Below are 24,928 nucleotides of genomic sequence, written 5' to 3'. Positions count from 1 at the left end.
CCGTGAGGTCCTGGTATGACTGCCGGGGCCGGTACACACGGGGCGCCCTCGGGTGCCTCCGTTGCCGTGGGGCCACGACGTCCTCCTCCCCCTCCTCGCCCTGTCGGTCAGGTGTCCCTCCAGCCTGGGCGGCTGCCGCCTGCCCCTCTGCGGCAGCCTGCGCCGCCTCTCTGGCACGCTCCTCCTCCTCCTCCTCCTCATCCAGGGCAACATAGACATGAGCGGCTGCCACCACGGCGGCCAACATCGCTGGATGGTCTGAAAACATGACGGCCTGGTGGGGGGGAGGGGAACGACGACATGTCATCATTGCCCATATCCCCTCCTCCCCCCAGCCAGATGGCATGGACCGCATGGGTACAACTGTTGGAGGCTGGCACCTGGCCAGGTGGACCAACTCATTTGCCCTCCCATCACCCACCCCGGCACGGACCCCCTCCCCAACCCCCAACCTCCACCCCAGCACGGACCCCCCCCCCAACCTCCACACCGGCACGGACCCCCTCCCCAACCCCAAACCTCCACCCCAGCACGGACCCCCCCCCCACCTCCACCCAAGCACGGACCCCCTCCCCAACCTCCACCCCGGCACGGACCCCCTCCCCAACCTCCACCGCAGCACGGACCCCCCCCCAACCTCCACCCCGGCACGGACCCCCTCCCCAACCTCCACCCCAGCACGGACCCCCACCCCAACCTCCACCCCGGCACGGACCCCCTCCCCAACCTCCACCCCGGCACGGACCCCCTCCCCAACCCCCAACCTCCACCCCAGCACGGACCCCCCCCCCAACCTCCACCCCGGCACGGACCCCCTCCCCAACCTCCACCCCGGCACGGACCCCCTCCCCAACCTCCACCCCAGCACGGACCCCCCCCCCCCCCAACCTCCACCCCGGCACGGACCCCCTCCCCAACCTCCACCCCAGTACGGACCCCCCCCCCAACCTCCACCCCGACACGGACCCCCTCCCCAACCTCCACCCCGGTACGGACCCCCTCCCCAACCCCCAACCTCCACCCCAGCACGGAACCCCCCCCAACCTCCACCCCGGCACGGACCCCCTCCCCAACCTCCACCCCAGCACGGACCCCCCCCCCAACGTCCACCCAGGCACGGACCCCCTCCCCAACCTCCACCCCAGCACGGACCCCCCCCCAACCTCCACCCCGGCACGGACCCCCTCCCCAACCTCCACTCCGGCACGGACCCCCTCCCCAACCCCCAACCTCCACCCCCAGCACGGACCCCCCCCCCAACCTCCACCCGGGCACGGACCCCCTCCCCAACCTCCACCCCGGCACGGACCCCCTCCCCAACCTCCACCGCAGCACGGACCCCCCCCCAACCTCCACCCCGGCACGGACCCCCTCCCCAACCTCCACCCCAGCACGGACCCCCACCCCAACCTCCACCCCGGCACGGACCCCCTCCCCAACCTCCACCCCGGCACGGACCCCCTCCCCAACCCCCAACCTCCACCCCAGCACGGACCCCCCCCCAACCTCCACCCAAGCACGGACCCCCTCCCCAACCTCCACCCCGGCACGGACCCCCTCCACAAACTCCACCGCAGCACGGACCCCCCCCCAACCTCCACCCCGGCACGGACCCCCTCCCCAACCTCCACCCCAGCACGGACCCCCACCCCAACCTCCACCCCGGCACGGACCCCCTCCCCAACCTCCACCCCGGCACGGACCCCCTCCCCAACCCCCAACCTCCACCCCAGCACGGACCCCCCCCCAACCTCCACCCCGGCACGGACCCCCTCTCCAACCTCCACCCCGGCACGGACCCCCTCCCCAACCTCCACCCCAGCACGGACCCCCCCCCCCAACCTCCACCCCGGCACGGACCCCCTCCCCAACCTCCACCCCAGTACGGACCCCCCCCCAACCTCCACCCCGGCACGGACACCCTCCCCAACCCCCAACCTCCACCCCAGCACGGAACCCCCCCCAACCTCCACCCCGGCACGGACCCCCTCCCCAACCTCCACCCCAGCACGGACCCCCCCCCCAACGTCCACCCAGGCACGGACCCCCTCCCCAACCTCCACCCCAGCACGGACCCCCCCCCAACCTGCACCCCGGCACGGACCCCCTCCCCAACCTCCACTCCGGCACGGACCCCCTCCCCAACCCCCAACCTCCACCCCCAGCACGGACCCCCCCCCCAACCTCCACCCGGGCACGGACCCCCTCCCCAACCTCCACCCCGGCACGGACCCCCTCCCCAACCTCCACCGCAGCACGGACCCCCCCCCAACCTCCACCCCGGCACGGACCCCCTCCCCAACCTCCACCCCAGCACGGACCCCCACCCCAACCTCCACCCCGGCACGGACCCCCTCCCCAACCTCCACCCCGGCACGGACCCCCTCCCCAACCCCCAACCTCCACCCCAGCACGGACCCCCCCCCAACCTCCACCCCGGCACGGACCCCCTCCCCAACCTCCACCCCGGCACGGACCCCCTCCCCAACCTCCACCCCAGCACGGACCCCCCCCCAACCTCCACCCCGGCACGGACCCCCTCCCCAACCTCCACCCCAGTACGGACCCCCCCCTCAACCTCCACCCCGACACGGACCCCCTCCCCAACCTCCACCCCGGCACGGACCCCCTCCCCAACCCCCAACCTCCACCCCAGCACGGAACCCCCCCCAACCTCCACCCCGGCACGGACCCCCTCCCCAACCTCCACCCCAGCACGGACCCCCCCCCCAACGTCCACCCAGGCACGGACCCCCTCCCCAACCTCCACCCCAGCACGGACCCCCCCCCAACCTCCACCCCGGCACGGACCCCCTCCCCAACCTCCACTCCGGCACGGACCCCCTGCCCAACCCCCAACCTCCACCCCCAGCACGGACCCCCCCCCCAACCTCCACCCGGGCACGGACCCCCTCCCCAACCTCCACCCCGGCACGGACCCCCTCCCCAACCCCCAACCTCCACCCCAGCACGGACCCCCCCCAACCTCCACCTCGGCACGGACCCCCTCCCCAACCTCCACCCCAGCACGGAACCCCCCCCCCCCAACCTCCACCCCGGCACGGACCCCCTCCCCAACCCCCAACCTCCACCCCAGCACGGACCCCCCCTAACCTCCACCCCGGCACGGACCCCCTCCCCAACCTCCACCCCAGCACGGACCCCCCCCCCAACCTGCACCCCGGCACGGACCCCCTCCCCAACCTCCACCCCAGCACGCACCCCCCACCCAACCTCCACCCCGGCACGGACCCCCTGGCCAACCCCCAACCTCCACCCCAGCACGGACCCCCGCCCAACCTCCACCCCGGCACGAACCCCCTCCCCAACCTCCACCCCAGCACAGACCCCCCCACAACCTCCACCCTTGCACGGACCCCCTCCCCAACCCCCAACCTCCACCCCAGCACGGACCCCCCCCCAACCTCCACCCCGGTACGGACCCCATCCCCAAACCCCAACCTCCACCCCAGCACGGACCCCCCCCAACCTCCACCCCGGCACGGACCCCCTCCCCAACCCCCAACCACCATCCCAGCACGGACCCCCCCCCAACCTCCACCCCGGCACGGACCCCCTCCCCAACCTCCACCCCGGCACGGACCCCCTCCCCAACCCCCAACCTCCACCCCAGCACGGACCCCCCCCCCAACCTCCACCCCGGCACGGACCCCCTCCCCAACCTCCACCCCGGCACGGACCCTCTCCCCAACCTCCACCCCAGCACGGACCCCCCCCCAAACCTCCACCCCGGCACGGACCCCCTCCCCAACCTCCACCCCAGCACGGACCCCCCCCAACCTCCACCCCAGCACGGACCCCCCCCCCAACCTCCACCCCGGCACGGACCCCCTCCCCAACCCCCAACCTCCACCCCAGCACGGACCCCCGCCCCCAACCTCCACCCCGGCACGGACCCCCTCCCCAACCTCCACCCCAGCACGGACCCCCCCCCCACCTCCACCCCGGCACAGACCCCCTCCCCAACCTCCACCCCGGCACGGACCCCCTCCCCAACCCCCAAACTCCACCCCAGCACGGACCCACCCCCCAACTTCCACACCGGCACGGACCCCCTCCCCAACCTCCACCCCGGCACGGACCCCCTCCCCAACCTCCACCCCAGCACGGACCCCCCCCCCAACCTCCACCCCGGCACGGACCCCCTCCCCAACCTCCACCCCAGCACGGACCCCCCCCCCCAACCTCCACCCCGGCACGGACCCCCTCCCCAACCTCTACCCCGGAACGGACCCCCTCCCCAACCTCCACCCCAGCACGGACCCCCCCCCCAACCTCCACCCCGGCACGGACCCCCTCCCCAACCTCCACCCCGGCACGGACCCCCTCCCCAACCTCCACCCCGGCACGGACCCCCTCCCCAACCTCCAACCCGGCACGGACCCCCTCCCCAACCTCCACCCCAGCACGGACCCCCCCCAACCTCCACCCCGGCACGGACCCCCTCCCCAACCTCCACCCCAGCACGGACCCCCCCCCCAACCTCCACCCCGGCACGGACCCCCTCTCCTACCCCCAACCTCCACCCCAGCACGGACCCCCGCCCCCAACCTCCACCCCGGCACGGACCCCCTCCCCAACCTCCACCCCAGCACGGACCCCCCCCCAACCTCCACCCCGGCACAGACCCCCTCCCCAACCTCCACCCCGGCACGGACCCCCTCCCCAACCCCCAAACTCCACCCCAGCACGGACCCCCCCCCCAACTTCCACACCGGCACGGACCCCCTCCCCAACCTCCACCCCGGCACGGACCCCCTCCCCAACCTCCACCCCAGCACGGACCCCCCCCCAACCTCCACCCCGGCACGGACCCCCTCCCCAACCTCCACCCCAGCACGGACCCCCCCCCCAACCTCCACCCCGGCACGGACCCCCTCCCCAACCTCTACCCCGGCACGGACCCCCTCCCCAACCTCCACCCCAGCACGGACCCCCCCCCAACCTCCACCCCGGCACGGACCCCCTCCCCAACCTCCACCCCGGCACGGACCCCCTCCCCAACCCCCAACCTCCACCCCAGCACGGACCCCCCCCCCAACCTCCACCCCGGCACGGACCCCCTCCCCAACCTCCAACCCGGCACGGACCCCCTCCCCAACCTCCACCCCAGCACGGACACCCCCCAACCTCCACCCCGGCACGGACCCCCTCCCCAACCTCCACCCCAGCACGGACCCCCCCCCCAACCTCCACCCCAGCACGGACCCCCCCACCAACCTCCACCCCGGCACGGACCCCCTCCCCAACCTCCACCCCAGCACGGACCCCCACCCAACCTCCACCCCGGCACGGACCCCCTCCCCAACCTCCACCCCGGCACGGACCCCCTCCCCAACCCCCAACCTCCACCCCAGCACGGACCCCCCCCCCCAACCTCCACCCCGGCACGGACCCCCTCCCCAACCTCCACCCCGGCACGGACCCCCTCCCCAACCTCCACCCCAGCACGGACCCCCCCCCCCAACCTCCACCCCGGCACGGACCCCCTCCCCAACCTCCACCCCGGCACGGACCCCCTCCCCAACCCCCAACCTCCACCCCAGCACGGAACCCCCCCCAACCTCCACCCCGGCACGGACCCCCTCCCCAACCTCCACCCCAGCACGGACCCCCCCCCCCAACGTCCACCCCGGCACGGACCCCCTCCCCAACCTCCACCCCAGCACGGACCCCCCCCCAACCTCCACCCCGGCACGGACCCCCCCCCCAACCTCCACCCCGGCACGGACCCCTTCCCCAAACCCCAACCTCCACCCCAGCACGGACCCCCCCCAACCTCCACCCCGGCACGGACCCCCTCCCCAACCTCCACCCCAGCACGGCCCAACCCCCCCAACCTCCACCCCGGCACGGACCCCCTCACCAACCCCCAACCTCCACCCCAGCACGGACCCCCCCCCAACCTCCACCCCGGCACGGACCCCCTCCCCAACCTCCACCCCAGCACAGACCCCCCCCCCAACCTCCACCCCGGCACGGACCCCCTCCCCAACCTCCACCCCAGCACGCACCCCCCACCCAACCTCCACCCCGGCACGGACCCCCTCCCCAACCCCCAACCTCCACCCCAGCACGGACCCCCGCCCAACCTCCACCCCGGCACGGACCCCCTCCCCAACCTCCGCCCCAGCACAGACCTCCCCCACAACCTCCACCCTGGCACGGACCCCCTCCCCAACCCCCAACCTCCACTCCAGCACGGACCCCCCCCCCAACCTCCACCCCGGTACGGACCCCCTCCCCAAACCCCAACCTCCACCCCAGCACGGACCCCCCCCCAACCTCCACCCCGGCACGGACCCCCTCCCCAACCCCCAACCACCACCCCAGCACGGACCCCCCCCCCAACCTCCACCCCGGCACGGACCCCCTCCCCAACCTCCACCCCGGCACGGACCCCCTCCCCAACCCCCAACCTCCACCCCAGCACGGACCCCCCACCCCCCAACCTCCACCCCGGCACGGACCCCCTCCCCAACCTCCACCCCGGCACGGACCCCCTCCCCAACCTCCACCCCAGCACGGACCCCCCCCCAAACCTCCACCCCGGCACGGACCCCCTCCCCAACCTCCACCCCAGCACGGACCCCCCCAAACCTCCACCCTAGCACGGACCCCCCCCCCAACCTCCACCCCGGCACGGACCCCCTCCCCAACCCCCAACCTCCACCCCAGCACGGACCGCCGCCCCCAACCTCCACCCCGGCACGGACCCCCTCCCCAACCTCCACCCCAGCACGGACCCCCCCCAACCTCCACCCCGGCACTGACCCCCTCCCCAACCTCCACCCCGGCATGGACCCCCTCCCCAACCCCCAACCTCCACCCCAGCACGGACCCCCCCCCCAACCTCCACCCCGGCACGGACCCCCTCCCCAACCTCCACCCCGGCACGGACCCCCTCCCCAACCTCCACCCCAGCACGGACCCCCCCCCAACCTCCACCCCGGCACGGACCCCCTCCCCAACCTCCACCCCAGCACGGACCCCCCCCCCAACCTCCACCCCGGCACGGACCCCCTCCCCAACCTCCACCCCAGCACGGACCCCCCCCCAGCCTCCACCCCAGCACGGACCCCCCCCCCCAACCTCCACCCCGGCACGGACCCCCTCCCCAACCCCCAACCTCCACCCCAGCACGGACCCCCGCCCCCAACCTCCACCCCGGCACGGACCCCCTCCCCAACCTCCACCCCAGCACGGACCCCACCCCAACCTCCACCCCGGCACAGACCCCCTCCCCAACCTCCACCCCGGCACGGACCCCCTCCCCAACCCACAACCTCCACCCCAGCACGGACCCCCCCCCAACCTCCACCCCGGCACGGACCCCCTCCCCAACCTCCACCCCGGCACGGACCCCCTCCCCAACCTCCACCCCAGCACGGACCCCTCCCCCCCCCAACCTCCACCCCGGCACGGACCCCCTCCCCAACCTCCACCCCAGCACGGACCCCCCCCCCAACCTCCACCCCGACACGGACCCCCTCCCCAACCTCCACCCCGGTACGGACCCCCTCCCCAACCCCCAACCTCCACCCCAGCACGGACCCCCCCCCCAACCTCCACCCCGACACGGGCCCCCTCCCCAACCTCCACCCCGGCACGGACCCCCTCCCCAACCCCCAACCTCCACCCCAGCACGGACCCCCCCCAACCTCCACCCCGGCACGGACCCCCTCCACAACCCCCAACCTCCACCCCGGCACGGACCCCCTCCCGGCACTCCCCCGGAGCCCAGCCTACTCTAACCACCCCCCCCCGCCGCACACACACACAAGCCGAGACACACCTCTCCTCACACAATCAGTCTGCGGCCACGCCATTTCCAGCCCAGAGCCAACCCACCAGGCCGTCACTCACCTCCTCGCTGGTCGGCGTGAGCCTGGAGCACCGGGTCACGCCGATGAAAAGGAGGTTTGATCCACGTCGACGTGAACGGTCATCACGTCGACGGGACTTCGGCCCATCCGGAAGGGAGAATATCGGCAGGCCGAAAATCGGCTGCCTTGCGCAGACCCGTGACATTCTCCGCGGCAGCGGCGCCATTAACGCCCCGCCGACTTTTCTCCCTTCGGAGACTTCGGCGGGGACGGGGGCGGGATTCACGGCGGGGGGTCGGAGAATGACGCCCCAGATCCCAGACAGAGTCACACTTCTGGAAGTTTTGTGGGTAATCTCGGGGAGGGTTCCATCAGTTAAGATGCCTATGGGTGAGTCCCTTTAGTTAGTGGGTCTGTTGGGTGGTTCCTTTAGTTAGGGGGTCTCTGAGGGAGTTCTCCCAATCTAGAGGGACTGTGGGGGATCTACCTAACTAGGGGCTATCTGGGGGTGTCTCATGTTTTAGGGGTGTCACAGGATGTGTGGGGGTCTGGTAGGGGAGGCATGGTAAGTTTGTGCATTGTGGGAGTGAGGCTGGCCTTCAGGCAGATTTTGGGGGCAACTCCCCTCCGGGGTAGCCCAGTGCGAAGCGCACCACGTCAGCGCCAGACTGGTAAATACCAGTCGTGATCTGCGCCCATGTGATTCCTAGCCTAGGGGACCGGAGAATAGTGAGAGCTATTAGGATCCATTTGCCTCCATTAGCGCCCTCCCACTGGTGCGCGGACGTGAATCCCGATCCCGCCGACAGCGGGGGTCCAGAGCATATCGGTCAGTTCGGTGCCCGCGTGAACCTCGATTTCGGCTGGACGTCCGATTCTCCGCCCGATCTTTGGGGAAGGAAATCTGCTGTCCTTACCTGGTCTGGTCTACATGTGACTCCAGACCCAGAGCAATGTTCTTGGCTCTGGGGAGGCCCAGCAAGCCACTCAATTCAAAGGATAGGCAAAAACTGCTGGCCTTGCCAGTGACACCGTCACGCCCTGAAAGTGTAAAGGAAAAAAGGGGCTAACTTCTTTGTCCATTTATAAGATATCAGACACAATTCTATCATTACATCTAATTTTTAGTGCACTTTCATAATAAAAAATAAATAAATCACCATTTTACATTTACGCCAATCACTTTTTAACATTTGTGCAATTGTTTCTTTATGCATTGAAACTGCATTAGAATAGTAGAGATCATTGGTATCACCTCTAATTGACTCCCAATAAAATATTCTTATCAGGGAAGAGCACATTCTGGATTAAGCCCCATTTGTTTTAGGTCTTTCAGCTTCCTTTTTAAAGAGATTTCCAACCAAGATTTTTGAGTGTAGCCAAGCTAATTAAATAGCCACTTTCACAAACGTCACAAAATTCCAGTACAAACCGTTAAACATTTAAGAACGTCATGTATGTGGGGCGGGGTCCTTCGTTCCGCACACCCGTTTTCTGGCGCACCCTCTGCAGGCAGCGGGATTGTCTGCCACGGCCGCCGGCCAATGGCGTTTGTCGGGAAATCGCAGGCGTGAGTGCGTTGCTGGCGAAACAGAGGATCCTGCCAATGCAGGAGAATGCAGCCCGTGATGTTCTCAAGTCCAGAACTAGAAACTTCCACATAATTGAAAATAATAAATACAATTTCATTGTGGTCGTAAAAAGAGCCTAGTGTCATGAGAATGTCGCTTTAAGAAATGTTTGGCTGCTCATGTTACTGCAGTGATGTCAGAGTGTGGGTGGAGCTGAGCTCTGGTTCTGCTTTTTAGTTTCACTTTGAGAAAAGCTTGGGTGTGTCTGTCTTTTTAGTTTCGTTTTGCAGTGTGTTGCAGCTAAAGTCAGAAAAAGCAGCTGTATTGTTGAGCTCTCTGCCATGAAGGATTATCTCTTGATCATTTGGTAAATTCAAAAGAATTATAAATGTTTTCAGTCGTGACTGTAAACTCTGATGTGCTTATATTTAAAGGTGTGTTAAGTCTTCTGGGTGTTAAAAGAACAGCATACAGATTACTTAATGTTGTATTCTTTGGGGGTGTATTTGATTTACTAGTTGCTAAGATATTCACTGTTTGTTTTTAAAAAGGTTAACTTGCATTCATAGATTAAACATTGTTTTGCTTTAAAAAATAACTTTTCCATTTCTGCTGTACCACTCCTGTAGAGTGGGCCGTGTGCTCCCCATACCACAATCTAGTAAAAGTTGTGGGTCAGGTGAACTCCATGATACACTTTGGGGTACTCCAAACCCTGGCCCCATAACACTAGCATTTGCAATTGAGCAAGTTAGTTAACCTGAAGAATTGCAGTTGAATTCAGTTCATTATTTTATGCACGGAGCACTAAACTGAACAGATCAATTTTGAATGAAACAGGAAATTACACCATCCTTCTTTTTTTGTGTTCTTTTTTCAGGCCATACTTACAAATGACTGTAATATTACTGAAGATCAGGTTAACCTTCATTCTTAATATTCATGCGCTGAAGTATAAAAGGAGGGTGGGGCTTCCTACAGCCCGTGGTCTCTGAAGCAATATTTTGTAAATGTTTGAACTGATGTTAGTTTAAACCACAAAGCAATAGCAATTTTGTTCAACTGCATTTCAATTAGGGGAAAGCATTCTGAGGAGCCCAAGATCAATCTAGCACAGTGTTCCTCACAGTTGCACAAGCAAACATCATTCCAAATAGATTTACACCATCTTTAACTTCAAAAGGTGATTCATAATAGTTATTTTTTATTGTTCCCAATTCAGCATGCACAATCTTTCATTGAAAATGTACATACACAATCAACCATATTCTCAGGTCCATACCTTCAATTAAACTTCAAAATATTAAACCCTGGGCGGCACGGTGATGCAGTAGTTAGCACTGCTGCCTACGGCGCTGAGGACTCGGGTCCGATCCCGGTCCCGGGTCACTGTCTGTGTGGAGTTTGCACATTCTCCCCGTATCTGCGTGGGTTTCACCCCCAGAACCCAAAGATGTGCAAGTCAGGTGGATTGGCCACGCTAAATTGCCCCTTAATTGGGAAAAAAAATAATTGGGTACTCTAAATTAATTAAAAAAAATATTAATCCCTGTATTAGGCTCTGAAATTACCAAATTTTATGTGATATTCTCAGTGTGGTGAATGTATTGCTGCTACAATTCACCACTGTATTGTATTATGTTGATGCCCTTGTGGGCTCCGCCTGTGTCTTCCCCCCCTCGGGGGCGGTATGTGGATCTGCAGCCTGTAGGCGGCACTCAGTACAGATCAGCCGCAGGCAGGCACAGATCTAGCTTATTTAAACCACTGTTCACTTCTACTAATCGTCTCGTGTGAATTGATGGTCGCATCAATTTAATAAGCTAAGATATCGCAATGGAAGCCGCCCTCAAACCTGATCGACTGGAATTCGACCCACAGGCAGCTGAAGCAAAAGGAATCTTTGCAGACTGGCTCTGCTGCTTTGAGGCCTACCTCACCGCCTCCTCCTCGCCTGCTGTCACCGAGGCACAGAAGCTGAGTCTCCTCCATGCCCGGGTGAGCCACAGAATCTCTGTACTAATCGAAGATGCGACCACGTACGCAATCGTGGCGCGATCCTGAAAATACATTACGTGAGGCCGGTGAATGAAGTGTTCGCGCGGCATCTCCTCGCCACACGTCGTCGACGCCCCAGGGAATCGCTGGAGGAATATCTGCGCGACTTGAGGGTACTCGCTCGAAACTGCACCTATGTGACTGGAGTCCTGTCCAACTATGGCAGACAGCGCCTGCTCGAAAAGGACGCCCTCGATCTAGAAGAGACAGTAAAACTATCCACCTCATTAGAGGTAGCCTTCCAGAGCCAAATGTTTTCGCCTCCGACCACGCAATTTCCTCGTGGGCGCCGGAGGTGCGACCATCACCCGACCCGAGGGTGTCCCAGGCCGGTGCCGCGTGGCTGCCCGCCCAACCCGGGGGGACGCCTTGCTATTTCTGCCGTCAGAACCGGCACTCCAGGCTGCGTTGCCCAGCTCGGAGCGCGACCTACAGCGACAGCGGCAAGAAAGGACATTTTGCCAAAGTCTGCTTGGCCCGACCCAAAGTTCCAAAGTCGCAGGCCCGACTCACAGGCCCGCAGACCCCGCAGCGTGACTGCGTGCCTGCCGGTAACACCCACTTCTGAGGCGACCATGTACTTAATGATCTGTTGAGCTACCCACAGAAAAATACTTTTCACTGTACGTCGGTACACGTGACAATAAACAAATCCAATCCAACATTCCTCAAACGAAGGCAGCATGATCGTATGTGTTGTAGGCTCAGCGTCTTCTCATTAGATTTCAGAAATTTCAAATGTTTTGTTAGAAAGCATTAAGAACAAGCTCGTGTGCTTTTAATGTGATTTGATTGCTAATACTTCAAGAAGAAGAAAACAGCCTTGTAATGAATTTGAATTTGTGAGATAAGCTTTTGAGGAGCTGCTAATCCAGGTATTCTGATTTGCTCAAATTGTATCCCGAGCTGTAACAAAATGTTTCTGCCCGTTGCTTTGACGTGAATCCGTTTTGAGTTCCTTTGATCATATCAGAGAAAGAGGTTCTCAATGCCATTAAAATGAGGATGCTGGAAGCATCTGTCGGCGGCCCTGACACCGGGGTCTCTGCTGCTTTCATTTTCTCTGCCTTTCTGTGAAGATTCAAAGGTTTTGGTTGGCAGACTGTGACATTTGATCCATTTTTGAAATCTGTAATTGGAACCATTACGAGGTGTGTGCACTTTAACTACTGTCAAGATGTTATTCCAAAAATACTCTAACAGCTTCCCCTGTGAAAGGCATTAGCCAGATACACATAGGAAGCTTTTGTCTGCTCATGCTCCCTTTAACCCAGAGACTGTATATGAGGAAGGGGGACAGTCAGGTGGAGGACTGAACGGGGAGGGCCATGGTCTCCGAGACTGCTGGTGGTGGGACAATTTTACTACCCCTGGCTCCATGTCGTGTTGTCCATGCAGGATACTCCTTACTTCGGCAGTCACCTCTCCCAAAAGGCCACCATTGACATGGTGTTATGATAGGGAGATAAGGAGCGGGATTTCCCCCTACCCGGCGGAGCGGGCCGTACCGGGGCCGAGGAGTGGCGTGAACCACTCCGGCGTCGGGCCGCCCCGAATCTTCTGCACCTTCAGAGGCTAGGCTGGCGGCAGCGGGGTTGGCGTCGTGCCAGCCGGCACGGAAGGGCCTCTGCCGGCCGGCGCAAGTTGGGTATACGCGGGAGTACCAGCGTGTACTGGCATCATCCCAGCGCATGCGCAGGGGGGTTCATCACCACACCGGCCATGGCAGAGGTTGACAGCAGTCGGCAGGGAGGGAAAGAGTGCCCCCACGGCACAGGCCCGCCCCCGGATCGGTGGAGGATTCCGCACTTTCCGGGCGGCCCGATGCCGGAGTGGTTCACACCACTCCTCGGCGCTGGGACCGCCCGCCCCGCCGGGTAGGGGAGAATCCCGGCCCTGGTTTGATTTACGCCAGCGGGACCAGCCAAAAATGGGCGTTCGCTCGGCCCATCGCGGGGCGGAAAATAGCCGGGTGGGCCGCTGCCAGTTGCCGACGACCGGCGCGGCACAATTCCCGCCCCCGCCAAAACCCCGGCGCCAGAGAATTTGGCAGCCGGCGTCGGGGCGGCGGGGCAGGATTCACGCCGTCCCCTGGCGATTCTTCGACCCGCGGGGGGTCGTAGAATCCCGCCTATGTGGTTTGGAAGGCACATTGTCAGAAAGGGTGTGTGATTGGTGTTCAGAGCAGTAGTGTGCCGTTCGGTAAGGGAAGGTTAGCGAGTCCATTGAAAAGTGGTGAAATGGTCGTAGGAATAATAGAGAACCTATCAGTGCCAGGGTTACAATTTATCCTGGGTAATGATCACGGGTGGGTTCTTCCCTACCCGGCGGGGCTGGCGGTCCCAGCGCCGAGAAGTGGCATGAACCACTCCGTCGTCGGGCTGCCCCGAAGGTGCGGAATCCTCCGCACCTTCAGGGGCTAGGCCGGCGGCGGAATGGTTTGCGCCACTACTGCCGGCGCGGAAGGGGCTTGGCGCCACGCCAACTGGCGCCGAAGGGTCTCCGCCGGCCAGCATGAGTTGGCACACGCGCAGAAGCGCCAGGGTGTGCTGGCGTCATCCCAGCGCATGCGCAGGGGTGGTTCATCTCCACAGCAGGACCACAGCAGCCGACGCGGAGAAATAGAGTGCCCCCACAGCACAGGCCCGCCCGCGGATCGGTGGGCCCCAATTGTGGGCCAGGCTAGTGTGGGGGCACTTCCCGGGGCCAGATCCCCCACGCCCCTCCCCCCCCGAGGACCCCGGAGGCCGCCCACGCAGCCAGGTCCTGCCGGTAAGTACCTACTTTGATTTACGCCGGCGGGACCAGCTGTAAATGGGCGGCCACTCGTCCCATTGCGGGCCGGAGAATCGCCAGGGGGACCCGACCGGCGCGCCACGATTCCTGCCCCCGCCAATCCCCGGCGCCGGAAAATTCAGCAACCGGCAGGGGCGGGATTCACGCCGCACCCCCCCGCCGGGAGGGATCAAGCACTGGTGGGGGGGGGGGGCTTATGGGTGGCCGGGGCGGCGATCGGGTGGGTCATATGGAGCGACAAGAGGCAGATTGTTGGTCCAAGTCTGCTGGCTGAGTCTGCCACCGCGTTCGGCGTAGCTGCTGGAGGCCGCTGCCCTGTGCATGCGCGGACTCGGAACCGGTGCGGGTGCCCATATCCGCAGCCAAAGCTGCGTGAAGCTCCATGGGTCCCTGCCAGCCCCCTGCAGGTAAATGAATTTGTCTTTTTTTTTTTAGGAAAATCTGGAGTGAAACGCCAGTGTTTCTACGCCGGCGTGGGGACATGTAAAAATAATAATAATCTTTTATTATTATGAAGTTATGTATGGAGTTACTGTGAAAAGCCCCTAGTCGCCACATTCTGGAGAATCCAGCCCCATATTTGGTCAGATGGTTAGTCAAGACCAAGAGTAGGTGGTGGATGAAGCAGATATCTTTTGTTCAAGCAAGTTGGTTGAATTAAAATAAAAAGACTCATAGATAAAGAAGTTATACCAGAAAGCATATATGGAAATGGAATCTGAGTGTATACCAGAATGTCATTACATTATAAATGGTGTAGTAATTAGAAAATGGAGACCTGTCCTTATTCAAGCAGATGAGAAATGGGCAGAGGTTCATCAAGTGGTTTTACTGGTGGGTTAAAGAAAGGAGATTTTGCAGATCGGGGGTCATTTAGGGTTAACGAAGACTCATGCAAAATTACAAAGAAATGTTTATTGGCCTGGATTGCATAAAGATGTAATTGAATCTTGCCATACACGTCACACATGTGAGGTAATAGGGAAACCTCAGGCAGTAATCAAACCAGCATCTATAATACCCATTCCCGCATTTGAGGAACCATTCATGAGGATCCTAATTGATTGCGTAGGACCCCTGCACAGAACCAAAAATAGGAATCAGTAACTGTTCACCATAATGGATGTGTCTGCTAGATTACCAGAGGCAATCCCCTTAAGAAACATTACATCTAAGATGGTTGTGGTGGAGCTAACCAATTTTTTAATGAGGTATGGACTACCAAAAGAAATTCAACCATTCAGGGATACAATTTTATGTTGAAGTTATTCAAAGAAGTGATGGATAGTTAAGGAGTAAAGCAATTTAACTCTATGGCATATCATCCGGAATCACAAAGGGTATTAGAAAGATGGCATCAAAAACTAAACATCATGTTGATGGCCTACAGTCAGGATTATCCCGAGGATTGGGATGAAGGAATTCCATTTGTAATATTTGCAATTAGGGATGCACCTCATGAATCAACTAAATTCGAATTGGTTTTTGGTCATGAGGTGAGAGGACTACTTAAATTGATCAAAGCGAAGTTGGTGAGTCAGGAGTCAGTGAGTCAGGGGACGCTATTCTCCGCCCAAATGCGTTTCGCGGTTTGGGCTTCAGCAAGCTGAGAATCCCGCCCATAACCACTGTTGAGAGCTGACCAAGCGTCTGTAACACTGGCGATAAAACAGCGGATCAACTGAACCAATTCAGCCTGCTAAAAACTATGACAGCGAATGTTTGATGACAAAGACCTCAGGAACTCAAATGTTTTGCTGTACAGTTGTCATCACCATGCAGTCAGACCTGGACTGTGTATCAGCAACACATAAGAGCACTAGTAAAATTCTAACCGCAGCAAGTCTGCCCCATCCTTTGGAGTCATTGGAGGACCATCGAACAAATTCCTTCTTGAAGTTAGTCAAGAAGTACTCAGACAAAACTCTGCAAAATCTATTTCAATGTCATCTTCCCTCGCTAGATGCTGTGCTCCCGACTTTCGAAGGCCAGTGTTCCGGGGAGGCCAATGAAAATGCTTCAAAGACACTCTCAAGCTCTCCCTGAAGCGCGGCATCATTAAACTTGAAGGCTGAGTGGAACTTGCGATCAATCACTCATAATGACGACAAGCTGTCCATCAAGCTGCATCGTTGCTTCAAGTCCTACTTCTTAATAATGCATTAGAGCGACGGCAGAGAAGGAAAGAAAAAGAAGCAAATCCTACAATTGTGATCCCACAATATCATGAGACACCATGCCCTATGTGCCCAAAGATCTGCTGATCAGACATTGGCCTGCTCATTCACATGAAAGCCAATTGCAGAAACCCATAACCCTGAGTAGACATCATCCTCAAATCGAGGGGACAGCCCACAGCATTGACACTGCTTGCATTGGATGCATTGGAATTTAGAAGAACGAGATGGGATCTCATTGAACCCTACAACATTCTGAGGGTGCTTGACCAGGAAAATGCTTGGAGGATGCTGCCCCTCGTTCGAGAACCGAGAACTAGGGGTGACAGTTTCAGAATAAGAGGCATCCCATGACAGACTGAGATGAGGAGGAACTCTTTCTTTCAGAGGATCATTAATCTTTGCAATTCTCTACCCCAGAGAGCAGCGGGGGCTGGGTCATTGAATATGTTCAAGGCCGCATTAGAGTGTTATAGCCACAATCGGAACAGCCATGGTCTTGTTGAATGACGGAATGGTGCCCAAGGGGCTGAATGGCCCACTCCTGCTCCTATTCTTTTGTTCCTCAGCTCTTGTAGGCCGCAATTCTCCAACCGTTCGCTGGTGGCAGCATTCTCTGGGCCCGCTGCCCAGTGCACTCCCGCCCACGGCTTTCCCGGAAGCGTGGGAGAGCTGCAATGGGAATTCACGCTGACGGTGGCTCGAGCAGAGAGTCCCGCCACCAGTGAACGGCACACTGTCTCCTGCTGCTGAGAAACATGTGTCTGGGAGGCTGGAGAATAAAAACATTGAAAATCTCAATTTGTCACAGAAAATGTGACTGCCTTTTTACAATCGTTTGCCTGATCTCACCGTGGATGAGCCAATAGGCTGATTAACTGGTGTCATCAATTCATTTTCTGCTTCACTCCTGCACAGTCTCTCATCTAGAGCAAGAAGACCTTCACAGATAAGCAGACAGCAATATCCTTTTGGGCAAAATGATGCATGGTCAATGTCCATCATTCATTAACTGATGAACATTGGGTTTTAATAATGATATTGTCAGATTTGTTAAATAAGGTGAGATTGTCAGTCTAACCACTAGTATTGAGCTCTGTTCCAACAATGGGAGGAAGTGTACTGGTTTTCTATTTTACTCGCCAGCTACTGATATAGCTGGAATGAGGCTGGTTTCCCCAGTACTTTGGAGATGGGTTGGGACGTGGAAATGCTGGCAAAATGGCACAGCTCTGGTGGCATTCACAATGTCGCCCTGCCACCTTGCCATTTTGCTAGTGGTGGGAAAGTTTGCAGATGCACAGCCTGCCTGGAGCCCTTTTGAGCCGCTTACGTCATCAATTTAAGGCCTCTTCCATCCTCCAGGGCCATCTTCCTCCACGTCGTGAGGGGCCAATGCCAAAAGGAAATACCAGCTGTGAAAGGTGGTGGGCCTCCAATCAGGCTCTGAGAGTAGTCTCCTTGTTTAAGTGGGCACTCCATGGTCCATGGAGAGGCTGGCAATGCATCCTTGCCCATGGGTTTCCCAGTGGTCGTCACCCCCACAGCGGTGGTGCCACCTGCTCCAACCCCTCCACCCTCCACCATGTCGTGACCACAAGGGCCTGGCTCCGACATCGTCTGACCCACATACATTTCTTAGATGTTCCCCTGTAGGACTTTTGTCTCCAGTTTAAAATTGCAACCATGATCGTCCTGATCATGCAATCTCATTGCCGGAAAGAAATAAAAAAATTAAACTAGATGTTCCCTGTTTCTAATCAAGAGCAGTATAAGTCTTCTAAAGTAGCTAACCAACTTCTCCAGTCGGAATGTTGGCCAAGTTGAGTGATTCTACAATGATTGGGTAAAATAGCTCAGAAAAGTCGCATATTTACCCAGAAGGCACTTCACTTCCAATCACGTATCTAATAAAGATCAGTGCAGTGCTCCCACTCGCTACAAACCCACTCATTGCGCAGTGGGATCATTGTCCACTTTTTGCACAAGTGATGGCGAATCAGCAGCCCATTTTATTTCACTCCTCATTTTATTATCATCGACCTCTATTTACACAAAGGTCAGAATCTACTTCAAACTTTCTACCTCATTACTTCCAGTTACTTTTCAACACAAGGTATAGAGGGCAGGTTTCTCCATTTTGTTCTCCTGCCGGAGCTGAATTGCACCTGATTTGTGTGACCATTGGGAGCACAGTTCAGGAAGCAATTCCCAATGCATAGCCATGCAGGTGATTGCATGGCAAGGATTGCAAGGGATTCCCGGGAGGAATCCAACTCTATTGAGCTTCCATTTTGAGTGGGCTTCCCAATCGCGCGGTCCTGCGGCTGGGTGCTCCCCCACCACAATGCAATTCAGCTCCCCCCCGCCAGGATTTTATGGGTCACCCCCCTTACCCCCTAATACCCCAACTCCCCCCCCTCCAGCATTGCACCTCCGCCACACCAGAAACCCCCTCAATAAAGAGTATTAAGTGCTTTCCATTCATCTACCTTCATGATTAAGTGACTTTAAAGTTGTCAGCTGTGAAACTAACAGCACTCAACTCTCTTTGAAGTGGTCCAGGAGGTGCTAATCAACGCTTGATGTTTATAAACATTGCAGTTAGCTTCACAACCGACTACTTCAAGGTTGCTCTGCCGTGAAGGGAGATGAATCGAACAATGCTGACAGGTAGGTGTGTGTGGAACCTGTCAATCATGGCCCAGTAAAATCAACATCAAATAAAAATGAATGAGTGGCTTGCAGATCAAAGATCTGAGGGGTTTTAAACCCAGCTGACTTGTTTTCCCGTCCCAGGAATTGACAGGTGCTGCTCACTGGGCTGGTTTAGCACTGTGGGCTAAACAGCTGGCTTGTAATCAGAACAATGCCAGCAGCGCGGGTTCAATTCCCGTACCAGCCTCCCCGAACATGCGCCGGAATGTGGCGACTAGGGGCTTTTCACAGTAACTTCATTGAAGCTTACTTGTGACAATAAGTGATTATTATTATTAGTGTGTCAGAGCCAGCATGTGTATTGCCCAGGTTAGTGAGTATTTTCACTGAATCTATCTGGACTGCTCTCGAGCTTCTCTTCTCCTCTGCGGGGCCTCTGAACGGGTATCTTTATTTAGGGGCTCTCTGGGGGGGTCTTTTCATTACCCTGTTGGGTCTCTTCATTTTGGGGTTCTCTGGGACGTCTCTTCATTTAAGAAGTCAATGAGGGTGTCTCTTTATTTTGGGGGTCTCTGATGGTCTTTTTATTTATAGGGTCTCTTAATTTAGGGGATTTCTAGGGAGGGGCTCTTTATTGAGGGGATTCTCTGAGAGGTCTCTTAATTGAGCGATTCCCTGTGGAGGGTCTCTTTATTTTGGGGGTCTGTGGGGGACGTCTCTTTAATTAGCGGGTCTCTGGTGGAGGGGCGGTGGGGAAGAGCCTGGTGGGGGTGGGGTGGGGTGGGCCAGTCTTGCATTGTGGAGGGGGAGGGTGGTCCTCCAATGGACTTTAGGGGCAACTCCCTTGAACCCCCTTGGTCCACCGCGAGGTCCGCAGCGTCAAATACGCTTGCCAGGACCAGCACTAATTCTCACCATCGTGATTCCCCAGAGGACCGGAGAATCATGCCGGCACAGAGAATATGGTGCCCGGCCCGATATTTTAAGACCCATTTGCATCCTCCCGCTGACGCAGGGCGCGAACGTCAATCACGAAGCCAGCGGGGACCCGAGCATCGGAAACCACGCCAATCCTGTTTTTTCCCCGACACTGTATTCTCCAACATATTGGGAATTCTGCTACTGGTGATGCAAAGCGGAGAATCCAGCCTAGGACTTGAAAGATTTATTTTCATTGGAAAGCTGCATCATATTTGAGAGTGAATGAAGTTAAGTTTTACAAGGATTTTTTTGTTGCAATTTTTTAGGCACCCAGGACATTGTACAGGCATATCTGAGACCACATCTCGAGTACTGTTCTATACAAGCCCATACAGTGCAGAAGGAGGCCATTCGGTCCATTGAGTCTTCACTGACGCTCTGAAAGAGCACCCCACCCAGGTTCACTCCCTGTAACCCTGCCAAGCCTGTACATTTTTGGACACTCTGGGTCAATTTAGCATGGCCAATCCACCTAATCCTGCACATCTTTGGACTGTGGGAGGAAACCGGAGCCCCCAGAGGAACCCGGGGGAGAAAGTGCAGACTCCGCACAGAGAGTCACCCGAGGCCGGAATTGAATCTGGGACCCTGCCGCTGTGAGGCAGCAGTGCTAACCACTGTGCCACCGTGCCGCCCATTGTATACAGTATCGGTTTCCTTATCTAAGGAAACATGTAAACGCGTTAGAAGCAGCTCAGAGAAGGTTTACGAGACTAATTTCAGGAATGGGCGTGTTGTCTTCTGAGGAGCGTTTGGAGAGGATAGGTTTGTATCTACTAGAGTTTAGAAGAGTGAGAGGCGACTTGATCAAAACCTTTCAGATCATGAGGGGTATTGACAGGGTGGATGTGGAGAGGATGTTTCTTCCTGTTGAAGAATCTAGAACTAGGGGTCACTATTTAACAATAAAGGGTCACTCATTTAAGGCAGAGATGAGGAGAATGTTTTTCTCTCAGAGGGTCGTGAGTCTCTGGAAGTCTCTTCCTGAAAAGGCATTGGAAGCGGAATATTTGGATATTTTTGAGGCAGAACTAGATGTATTCTTAATTAACGGGGGTGTGCGGTGGTGAAAGGTTATCGGGGGTAGACAGGAACGTGGGGTTGAGGTTACAATCCCATCAGCCATGATCTTATTGAAGGGCGGAGCAAGGCTCAATGGGCCGAGTGGCCTACTGCTGCTCCTAATTCGTATGTGGTATTAGATTTCTTATCCTTTTGTATGGTATCTTGCCAAATGTGTCCACTTTTCTGGTGAGATGCAAACGTTTTCTTGCATTGCTGGGAACACTAAGTCCATGTTACATGCTCGTGGTAAGAATGTCCAAGTCTTCAAACAGTAGCGCAGCATACATTACAAATCACATCACACCTCGGCACACCGGACCAAAGTCTACACTTGTTACGATTAAAAATGCTGATTGCGCGATTATTATATTTTTAGTTCAGGTATCGTGTCTTAAAACCCGCAACCTCAAGACTGAGGGCCGGGCCCGATTTCAGCTCAGGTGGGTCAGGCTATGGGCGTTCTGGGTCAAGCCAGGTGAGGTAGGGTCATGGGTCACTGAACTAGCCTGGCGAGCACGGGACAAAACAGACAACTAGTCCTAGCATTACACCATGCCAATGCGGCACTTAGCCGTGTTGTCCGGGTCGGTTCATTTCTTTCAATTTTACTCAATTAAAAGTATTGTTTGGGACATTCTAAAAACGTCCGGTTTTTGGACAGCTGTGGTTTTTAGCAGCTGGATTGGAGACACTGCACCTTCAACGACTTGCATCAGTGCAGTAGGAAAGTCAAGAGCGGAATAATGATGTGAGTTTAAGTAAAGCACCCATTACTGTTCCTGTAAGTAAAACAGTGTCAGCCTGGAATATTTATCACTTCTTTTGAGTGGTTCATTCAAATTTACTTTTAATTTCTTCGAATTTATTATGTTTCCTCGCATTTGCTCCTTATGTCGTTAAATCACTCCTGTTAGTCTTGAGGAAGAAATGTGGTTTGCGTCAATTGTAACAGCGGGGGCACGATGAGCTGGCAGATTGCTGCCTGCTGGCTACCTCACCCTGCCTTGGGAAGCAGCAGCTGGGCATCTCTAACATCCCACCAGCAAAGCTCTGGCAAGAACAGTGTTTGATATTCTGCACAATATTAGAAGAATTAGCAATGTCAGACTGATTAGTGACCCTGTATTTAGACATCTCCACTAAAGTTGTCAGACATCCCAACATGCTTGACAGGAGCACTATCAAACAAAATTTGACACTGCAGTATTAGGGCCAATCATAGAATTACGACAGTGCAGAAGTAGGCCATTCGGCCCGTCGAGTCGGCCACGACCCTCTGAAAGAGCACTCTACACAGGTCCACTCCATGTCCACACTGCCCTATCTCTGTAGCCTAACTTACACATCCGCAGACACTAAGGGGCAATTTAACATAGCCAATCCACCTAAACTGCTCATCTTTGGATTGTGGGAGGAAACCAGAGCAGCCGGAGGAAACCCATGAAGACACGGGGAGAATGTGCAAACTGCACGCAGTCATTCAAGACCAGAATCGCACCTGAGGCAGTTGTGCTAACCACTGTGCCACCATGCCGCCCAATTCACCAACTTGGCCAATGACCTACACCTTTGACTAAGGGGGAGATTTAAATGAGGGCCTTTAAGGTATGAGAGAGAAGGAGGCAGAATAGTTTAGAAAGGGAATTTCAGAAATTATCGCCTTGGCATTTGAAGGCACAGCCGCCTGTGATAGAGTGACTAAAATGGAGAAAATGCAAGAGGCTAGAATTGGAGGAACACCAATACTTTGGAGGCTTGTAAGGCTGGAGGAGATTACAAAGACAGAGAGGGACAGATTCACAGAGAGACTTGAATGTAAGGATAGGAATGCGAAAATCAAGCCATAGCTTAACTAGGCACCAACTGGACAAGTCAGTGACCTCAGGGTTAAAGGGGGAAAGGGATTTGGTGCGAGTTAGGACATGGGCGGCAGAGTTTTGGATGACTTCAAGTTTACAGAGGGTAGAATATGGGAGCGAGTTGTTTTGAGCGAAAAGTGTGCAGCACTGAGATAGGAACATAGAATCCCTACAGTACTGAAGGAGACCTTTTGGACCATTGAGTCTGCACAAACCTTCTGAGAGAGCAATCTATCCCCTTCCCTATCCGCGTAATCCCACCTAACCTGCACAACCTGGGACACGAAGGGACAATTTTAGCATGGTCAATCCACCTAACCTGCACATCTTTGTACTATGGGAGGAAACTGGAGCACCCAGAGGAAATACACAAAGACATGGGTAAAATATGCAAACTCCACACAATCACCAAAGGCCGGAATTGATCCCGGGTCCCTGGTGCTGTGAGGCAGCAGTGCTAACCACTGTGCTCCTGTGCTGCCCCTATGCACATGTACACCCAGGTCCCTCTGCTCCTGCACACCTTTAAGAATTGTACCCCTTATTTTATATTGTCTCTCCATGTTCTTGCTATTAAAATGCATCACCTCATACTACTCAGCTTTGAAATTCATCGCTACCTCTCTTTCCACTCCACAAACTTTTCTATGTCCTGTTGTCCTCCTTCCAGTTTATAATGCTTCCAAGTTTTGTATCATATGGAAACGTTGAAATTGTCCCCTGCACATCAAGGTCTAGATCATTAATATGTATCAGGGTACCAATGCCGACCCCATGGGAACTCCATTAGAACCCTTCTTCCAACCCGAAAATTTTCCATTAACAATTACTCCGTTTCCATTTATTCAGCCAATTTTGTATCCACATTGCTACTGTTCCTTTTATTGCATGATCTATAACTCTGTTATGAGGCACTGTATTGAAAGCATTTTGAAAGTTCATATCCACCACATCAACAATATTCCCCTCATCAACTCTCTTTGTTACCTCCTCAAAAACTTCAGCAAGGTGGTTAAACATGATTTCACCTTTAGAAGTTCATGCTGGCTCATCCTAATCAACTCGTGACTACTACTTCTGCCCTGAATAATTGTTTCTAGAAGCTTCACCACCACTCAAGCTAAAGCTACTGGTCTATAATTGTTGGACAATCTTTACAGCACTTTGAACAAGGGCATAACGTTTGCAATCCTCCAGTCCTTGGGCATCTGCCCTGAATCTAGGCTGAAATATTATGGCCAGTGCTCCTGCAATCACCACTCTCACTTAGTTCGATATCGTTGGATGCATCTCATCTGATCCTTAACAACTTTAAGCACTGAGAAATTACCCAACATTTGCCCCTTATGAATACTGAGCCTTCCAGTGATGGAGTTCCCGCCTCTTTCATCATTGCATGGGTAGCACCTACCTCAGTGACAAATAAAGATGCAAAGTATTCATTTAATACCTCAACCATGCTCTCTGCCTCCATGTGTCCCATTTTGATCCTTAGTTTGTCCTGCTGCTCATTTTACCACACTTTTACTATTAATATGCCTTTCAAAGACTTTGGGATTCCCCATTTTGTTTGCTGCCAGTCTTCTCTCCTCATCCCTCTTTGCCCTTTCATCTCCCGTGTGAACCTTCTGTATCCACTTGGTTCTCAACTGTATTTTATACCTGACACCTGCAATATGCACACGTTTTCTTCATTATTTTAATTAATACCTCCCTTTTCACTCGAGGAGCAGTGGATTGGTTTGCTCTACCTTTCAATTGTGAGGGAGCAAACATTAACTGTGCCTGAACCATTTCTCTTTTGAGGGCAGCTCATCATTCAGCTGCAGCAAACCTCCATCCCAGTCTATCTGGCCCAGCTCCATTCTTGCTCCATTGATGGTGGTTCTCCCCCAATTAATTATTCTTACTCTGGA

Source organism: Scyliorhinus torazame, chromosome 9, assembly GCF_047496885.1.
Source record: "Scyliorhinus torazame isolate Kashiwa2021f chromosome 9, sScyTor2.1, whole genome shotgun sequence".
NCBI classification, from domain to species: domain Eukaryota; kingdom Metazoa; phylum Chordata; class Chondrichthyes; order Carcharhiniformes; family Scyliorhinidae; genus Scyliorhinus; species Scyliorhinus torazame.
This window is presented reverse-complemented; position numbering follows the sequence as displayed.